This window comes from Bidens hawaiensis, unplaced genomic scaffold (assembly GCF_021521415.1).
Source record: "Bidens hawaiensis isolate Kalapana, Puna unplaced genomic scaffold, B.hawaiensis_p1.1 tig00035597_1, whole genome shotgun sequence".
Lineage (NCBI taxonomy): Eukaryota > Viridiplantae > Streptophyta > Magnoliopsida > Asterales > Asteraceae > Bidens > Bidens hawaiensis.
The window spans coordinates 169,988-178,245 of record NW_027505381.1 but is presented as its reverse complement, the minus strand read 5'-3'; the positions used below and the strand labels follow the sequence as shown (position 1 = coordinate 178,245).

General features: G+C 35.0%; 1 pseudogene across 1 annotated transcript; it reads right to left on the bottom strand.

Annotated features, from left to right (window-relative positions):
• LOC143612840 (heavy metal-associated isoprenylated plant protein 41 pseudogene) lies at positions 1–1,436 on the bottom strand (annotated as a pseudogene). Its single transcript, XR_013150004.1, has 2 exons — positions 1,165–1,436; positions 1–484 (listed from the first exon to the last, which is right to left on the bottom strand). The product of XR_013150004.1 is annotated as a heavy metal-associated isoprenylated plant protein 41 pseudogene (transcript).
• Between the last annotated feature and the right edge of the window lie 6,822 nt (positions 1,437–8,258).

Genomic DNA, 8,258 nt, shown 5'->3' with positions numbered 1-8,258 from the left:
AAACGGCCCTCTCTTAGGCCTAGACAACCTCCTAAAAGGTTAGGATCCACTTTGAAAGCAAATGCTGTAGCTCAGTGGAATGCATCTACTACATTCACACACACTTGTAATATCACATTTCGATACAGTTTACTGTTAAAAGTACGAATAACTATCTGAACAAATGCACATAAAATCAGAGATGTTTAAAAACCGAGCCTAGGGGCATTCGCTAACCTTGAACTTGAACGTAGCGCTTTCTCCTAAATTGAAAGTTGAATCAGCATATGCACCATGAGCTCTCTTCGGCTCATATCCCCTGTACATGTTCTTGGAAAACCACGTCTTCTCACACACAACCAAATCAATCTTCTTAGCTTTATTAACCAAATCCCACTTGTCATAAGGTTCACCAATCTTGTGACTCACATGAATCTCACCATTCTCCTTCTTTAAAAGCATTTTAGCATTCTTCAAAAACCCTTTCACTAACTCCTTGTTCATTCTGTGTTTACAACAATTAAATCAAGCTTACAAACAAACAAACAAGCCAGCCTGTACTGTAAACAAACTGAACAAACACGAAAGGGGGGCTTGTTCGGTTAATTTTAACCACAAATGAACGAACATCAACACAGAAAACGAATTTACTTATCCATGTTCGTTAAGAAAATGAACATGTTTGTGGTCGTTTATGTCCGTTGATTAAAATTCTAAATGAACAGTAAGTGGGGATATAAAGAAACACAAATAAATGAACATTGTATAAAAGTAAACGTGAATAACCAAATTAAAGTCTAAATTACTATCTATTTTTTAAAAGTAAGCGCATAAACTTAAAATATGAAAATTAATATGATTCCAAAACAATATTAGGAATAGGTAAATAAACATTAACAGGTGGACATACATAAACATAAGTGAACAAATATAAGCGAATATGTCCGTTCATTTAATGAATGAAGAAAATTGTTTGTTCAATTAGTAAATGAGCATACATAAACTTCCTGTCGAACGGGTCACAAAATGTTCGGTCTGTTTACATGCCCACAAACAAATGAACAAACAAGCGTACTCCGTAAAATATCACTCCTAGCAAAGTTATTGATAAGGGAATACGATAATCCAACAATGAAATCAAATACTAATAGACACAAATGAAAAAGATTAGCCATTGTTACTTACTTGATTTGGCAGCCATTGTCTTCTGGGAAGCGGAAGCCGACATGAGGGAAGTTGTAGACGATGCGGTCGAACCGCTGCGTGGTGAGGAAAAAGTGGTTGGCCATTGTGGTGGCGTCCACACCACAGAGTACCACCGCACCCCTGTCCTCAAGTTCTCTCATATTATCACTCGCGTTGCCATACTTGTTCACCAGTTCCTCTGTTACAGCAATCACCTTCTCCAACGAGGAGTATTTTTTGGGCAGAGGAGTAGTGCCCTTTACATATGTCATTCTTTACCTCCTCCTCCGAAGATGATGATGATGATGATCCGTCTTCTGCCCGATGATGACATCTTTTTGTTTCCCCCAAAAGTCTTCCGTCTGTTGGATGTCTTTCTTTTACTTTCTACTTTTTTAATATTTTATTTATATATATGATTTGATTCCAAAAAAGTATGCACCGGCTTTCTTTTTCGTTTTCTATTTTATAAATTTTTTTATATTAATACTCTTTACACTTTATTTTTAAACAAACAACGAATGAGTAAAGTTGGCTACATCGGTAATCCAATACCAAAAGATGACCGTACATTTGTGATTGCATATAGTGCTGGGTAAACCAATCCTACTATCTTGTTACGAGAAAAACCTGTTGTCTGAGAAAAATCCGTCGTCTAAACGCTCACTATGCTAAAACCCAATTACAATAGAAATTGAACTCTAGTTTAAATCTTCACTTCTCTTCCAACATTTATTTGGTCGGTAAAATTCAGGCTTTGTTAAAAACCCGAGCATTGATGGTGTTGGGCGTCACGACGGTGAGATGGTAAAAACCGGGCGCTATCGACCATGGGCACTGTGGTACTCAGTCGACATATATTTGGCCGGTTTTAGTTACGTTCGTTACGATATTGTATAAACATCGTTGGTAAAGTCTAAGTGTTAAAACAAAAAAAATTGTCAAATTAACATATAAAAAATAAAATATTTTAAATGGCATTTATTCGGTTGGTAAAACCCGAGCGTTGGTAAAACCGGAACGCTGTCGGTCGATTTCAATTAATTTTTTTACGGAACCGAAACTAAACAGACCCCAGCATCGCCACTCCTGACATTACAACTGCAAGTCAATGTGAATAGCTATTTAGTTAGTTATCAAATTTAAAAAAAAAAAAAATTACTTAGTCTAATCATGGTCATGCGCCACCAAACATAAAAAAAATTTATTTAAAACGACATTTATTCAGTCGGTAAAACATGGTGTTGGTAAAACTCAATCTAGTGCTGAAACTCTGGTGTTGGTAAAACGTTGGTGGCTAAAAACAGTGCGTTGCAACAGCGAGTCAACGGGAATTCAGTCAGGGATGTGTTGGCGGGTTAGCAGGTTGAAATGTGCAACCCGAACCCGACTCTTACTATTATTTGAGTCAAAAAATTCTGCCCTAACCCCCCCCCCCCCCTCCACACACACAAATTCTGGTCAACCCGAAAGCGGCCTGTTTGACCCGTTTACTAAAAAAAATTCAAAGATTTTTCTTAAAATAAATTGATATGGTTTAAAGTTGATAAGAGAAAATAATTAATATGATTTTTTTTTATTCTTAAAAATAACTGAAGCCATGAAAGATTGGTATTTGCATGAGTGCATTCGGAAATGGAAAACGGAAAAAACAACAAAGACGATTTATTAAAGACTTAACGGGTTAACCTGTTTTTATATGGGTTAACACGAGCCCAACCCGTTTTCTTAAATCAGTCAGGTTAGTTAACCCGAACCCAACTCATATTTTAAGCGGGTCGCGTTAGTTAACCTGAAACTTTTTTTTTGTTAGGTTCGGGTGGTGTCAGTTGTTGCCACCCCTAATTAAGGTGTTAATTAATTGTATAAGTTTGTTTAACTAGAGACGTTGTAGCACCAACTAGAGGATATGGGTATGGGGTATAATATTATTACGGTTGGTCAATGTTGTAGCTATCTGGTATTAGTATGAGTGTGAATGATCTATTTTATTATGTTGAAACAAGCAAATAGTAGGTGTAAGAACATAAAAGGAGGTGAATATGCTACTTTTAAATCTATTTTATTGTTTTAACAAATGTTTGTTCAACTCTTGGAAACGCTAGAAGATTTGCATGTAATATAAAAAGAGAAGAGACTACACCAATGGTAAGATGGTTCACATATATGTTACTGAATCCACTTCTCGATTTTTAACTAAGAGTTTGTGTTTACTCAAACTTTTTTATAAGTTTACAGAGATCACAATTACAATGTTTCACTAAGTGCATAGATAGCGATCACATGTTCTCGTCTGGCTAAATTTTATATTGATCACAACCTTATCTTATTACTAATGTTGATAGTTATAATAACTTTATCTGCTTACAAATGTACACACACGTCTGTTTAAAAAATAGATGTTCAAAAAATTTAGAATATAGAACACATAAGAACACTTCCTTTCTTTTGTATCTTTGTATTTTTATCTTACTCGTGATGTTTGAAATGATAGATCATAGGAGTCTAAGAGTGCTAATAGATAAGAGAAATATGTAATTTTATTTGTGGAAAAGTTTGTTGGGACATTGTTTCCTAAATAGCAAAAAAGAAAGAGAGAGGATTGATGAAAATTTCGTCAGGAATTTTTGCAATTGATGACACTACTAAACTATGCATCGACCGGGATGCTCCTATCAGCTTTTCATTATCAAATTAATACATAGAAACAAAATATTAACTAATTAGCGCTATTTCTCATATATTAGATAGCGATAAAATTCACTAGAATGAGTAGAGTTTGACTAAAGAAATAATGGGAAAGATCTTTATATCAAATGTAATGGCGTATTGTTTTCAATAAATAAAACTACTGCATAAACTATTTTCCAAACATTTTATGTTTTATGAACTTGGAATCTTGATTATTTTCCTTGAAGAACAGAATGATAGCGTGTTCATGAAACCAAACAAGGTCAATATATTTTTTTTCACTGGGTTGAAGCAAGGTTAACCAAGTTTAGTTTAACTACCAATTCCTTTTTCCTCGATTACCAAAAACAAATATATAATAAGAAACAATATAACGAATTCTATTTATCTATTCCTGCTAAAAACGGATAACAATTTTATACCAAATAATAAATTTGATAAAGGGACGATATAGAACTTACAGTATTTGCATAAAGGAAATCACACAGTACAAACAACTGTTTGTCACGTTGTTGCAAATAAATTATAGTAGTGGCTATTTTTTTAGTATACAAAAAATGCTATTAAAAGTTATGAAAATGCGAATATACTTTTCTTGAGGTGTCAACCATGTTAGGCTATTTGTAGTGAAGGCCATAGTTACCGAATTCGCTAGAGGACCTGCGAATTACGAATTGGTTCGCGATGAATCAAAATGAAATTCGCTACGTTCTGGTTCGCTCCGATATAGCGTACCAAACAAGCGAATTCGATGTTCCAATTCGCTCCGGCACGTTGTCAAGTTCTGCCGGAGGTGTTGCACTGCTGCCCTTTTTGTCGGAAAAGGAGGAAGGTGGAAGAGGAGGCCGCCGGACTACTACGTTGTGTTAATTAGGTTTTAATATCTTTAGTTAATTTGACATTTAACCCCTAATATTTCACTAGTTTATGTTTAGTCCCTAAAGTTTATAAATTTGTACCTAAAAGCAATTAAATATGTAAAATTAGTTTGTTTATTTTAACAATTAACCCATTGTATTTTCACTAGTTTACATTTGATCCTTAAAGTTATAAATTTATACATAAAATGTATAAAATTATTATTACATAAATAATTATGTATAAATAGTTAATTTTTGATTTGGGTATATCGAACCGAAATACATGGTACACCGTACCGGTTCGTACCGAAATGAACCTACACCTCTCCGTACCGAATACGTTACCTTTAGCGAATTGCGTACCCGAACCGCGTACCCGTACCAGAGCAATCTGTGAATTAGGTAACTATGGTGAAGGCTATAAATTAGGGGAGACAAGTGACATGTAACGTCTAATAAGCAAAATGATAAATTTTTGAATTTTTTTACACATGCGTAATATATGTAGGTTACATATACGTAAAAAAACTACAGAATTTTTTACGCGCTGAGTTGACTTTTTACATATGTGTAACGGACGTAAAAATTAGTGTAATCACTTACATCTTTATTCTCTCTCCTACTTTAATTTTTTAATCAGATTTAACCTCAATCACATAATCAAATTCATTTAATTAAATATGTGATCAAGAATTGAGTTCTTAAGTTCTTAAAACTCAATAAGGTTCTCAAAATATCCCTCCACAATAAAATAATAATATTTCCACAACCATCAACGGCGACAAATTCTCACCCCCCCCCTGTCGGCCCTCTTATCGCCCGGTGGGTGGGGGGGGGGATGTTCCACAAAAATTCGTCCAGTTGCCGTCCTTTTTGCCGCCCCAATACACTTAGACTTAAGGTTAAACTACTGCTTTCTGAAAAAGTAAAAATATTTTAATGAATATTGTAAGTGTAAACATACCGAAAACTATCACACCAACTTTACTCAAGTTAGCAATACAATCAAAGAAATTCAAACGAATTAAACGCTGAAGTACCTGGGGTTGGGACTTTCCAGATGAATTCCAAAAACAAATTAAACGTGATGACCCTCACATTTGGTTTTTGAAGTGGTCGACGATGCATGATTTCGTTACTTATGTTCACACCAATATACTAATGGTGTAACATCCGGCCCCTCGTACCACTAATATTGTTCGCTTTGTCCACGAAGAGTTCACGGATCTGTTTTTGGTTGCCCAGATGGAGACTTCCCAAGAGGTCACCCATCCTGCTACTACTCCCACCTGAGCGCGCTTAACTGTGGAGCTCTCTTCTCGTCCACTACCATTAAGCCCAAAACACATTGGTAATTTAAGAAGCGGGGCATTTACTTATGAACCAAGAATCTCTCCTGTCCACAGCCGATGTGGGATTTGCCTAGGGTGTTACAGGCACCCTGCCTTTGGAATCATCGTCCTCGATGAGGTTTGCCCCACCATCCAATCCAGGATGTGGGATTCGCCTAAAGTGTACCTCGCGACACCCCCGGGGACTCACCGTTTCTAATGAGGTTTGCCCCACCATCCCGAACGGCACAGGAGTGTCTTCGATACCATTTGTAACATCCGGCCCCTCACACCACCAATATTGTCCGCTTTGCCCACGAAGAGCTTATGGATTTGTTTTTAGTTGCCCAGGTGGAAACTTCCCAGGAGATCACCCATCCTGCTACTACTCTTACCTGAGTACGCTTAAATGTAGAGCTCTCCTCTCGTCCACTGCCATTAAGCTCAAAACGCGTTGCTAATTTAAGAAGCGGGGTATTTACTTATTAACCAACGATCTCTCCTGTCCACAACTGATATAGAATTTTCCTAGGATGTTACAAATGGAGACCCACAGCGGGTGAAGTGGAAGTAATATTCAAAACTCATTGAATTGTTTCCATGTTAAAAAGGAACTTGTGTCGGTTCATGTGTAAAAAATTCCTCATTAGGCAAATTACCAAAATTAGTTAAAAAAACTTTTGAAGTGTTTTTGTTCAAATATACCTATTTTCCAGTAATAACTAGTATTAAGTCTCCGGATTACGGCAGAGGCATAAACCATGCCAAGTAACACCAATACTACATTGTCATTGACCACTAATACCGAAAAATTTTGTATAAAAAAAGAATGATAAATGAAAAAAGTAAAACCAAACAAAAAGTAGACGTAAAAACATTGGATCACGCACGTAAAACATAAACATAGAAAACAATAACTAAGTTAATATAGGATTCGCACGTTCGACAAAGTTGTTAAATGAAAAAAAAACATACATAAAAACGTTGAACCACAAACGCACATTGAGGCGTATTAAGTCGCAAATATTTACACCAAAACGTAGGACGGAAAACTTGTACAAAATGATAAGTATAGGGAGCCAAAGTTAAAAAAAATGTTAAGGTAAAATTGTAAAAGATGTAATAATAATAATAATAATAATAATACAAGGAATGAAAGTAAAAAAGTTAAAGTTCGAATAAAAAGAGAAAAACAAAAACCTAGAATGTATCTTTGAAGATGGTACAAATTTTGTTTTTTAGGGTAACCAATAATGCCATACAATTGGGCCGCCACCAGGGTAAGGTTGGGAGGTCAACGGTCTCGGTCTAACACTTGACTAATTTGGATCACTCACAAACCACTGGAGTATCATCGTGTCATCAGTGATACCATATGATCATATCCACCACCAAGCCATCAATTCAGAAGGAAACTCAATATTTGTGAAAAACCCCCTCTTGTGAGATTCGAACCTAGGACCTTATAGTCACTAAGTCTTATTCCACCACTAAGATACCATTGGACTAGAAGTCCTTTGGTGGTCACACTTCATTAAGCCTGTTTTTCTTTTATAAAAAATTATATGTATTTTAAAAAAAAATGATATATATATTAATATTTAAACTCAATAACATAACAAGCTTGGTCTAGTGGTAAAAGGATATGACTCTCAACCAAAAGGTTGTGAGTTATAATCTCAGTTGAGACATGTTTAATTCTATTTTTATACAAAATGTTTTTTACACAACCCAAATTTGAGACATGTTTAACCTATTTTTATAAAAAAGTATTTTACAAAACCCAAATCATAAGCAAGCAAATCAATTTAAAAATTAAATTGTTTAAACCCAATAAAATACTTCTTTTACTTAAGGCTCAAAAAAATTTTCGTGTTCGGCCCAAATTTTTTTTTCATTTCTCGAAGCCGGCCCATACAAATTTGTAAATTGTACATGTATAAGGGCTATTGGTTTTTAATACTCTCAACTTCCACTTATTAGACGATAACACTCTCAACTAATTATTTATCTCCCAATTTTGTTCTATAGTGTAACCAATAATGCCATAAAAAATCATTAGCTGAAAGTTTTATTGTCAAATGAGTAAAAATTAAGAGTATTAAAACCATTATCCCCATACATAAATTGTCACTTTCTCTTAACCATATGCGTATTCTTTAGTTTTGATCGACTTTTGTCTTTATTTAGGAATCATGTTAGGTTGTTTGTC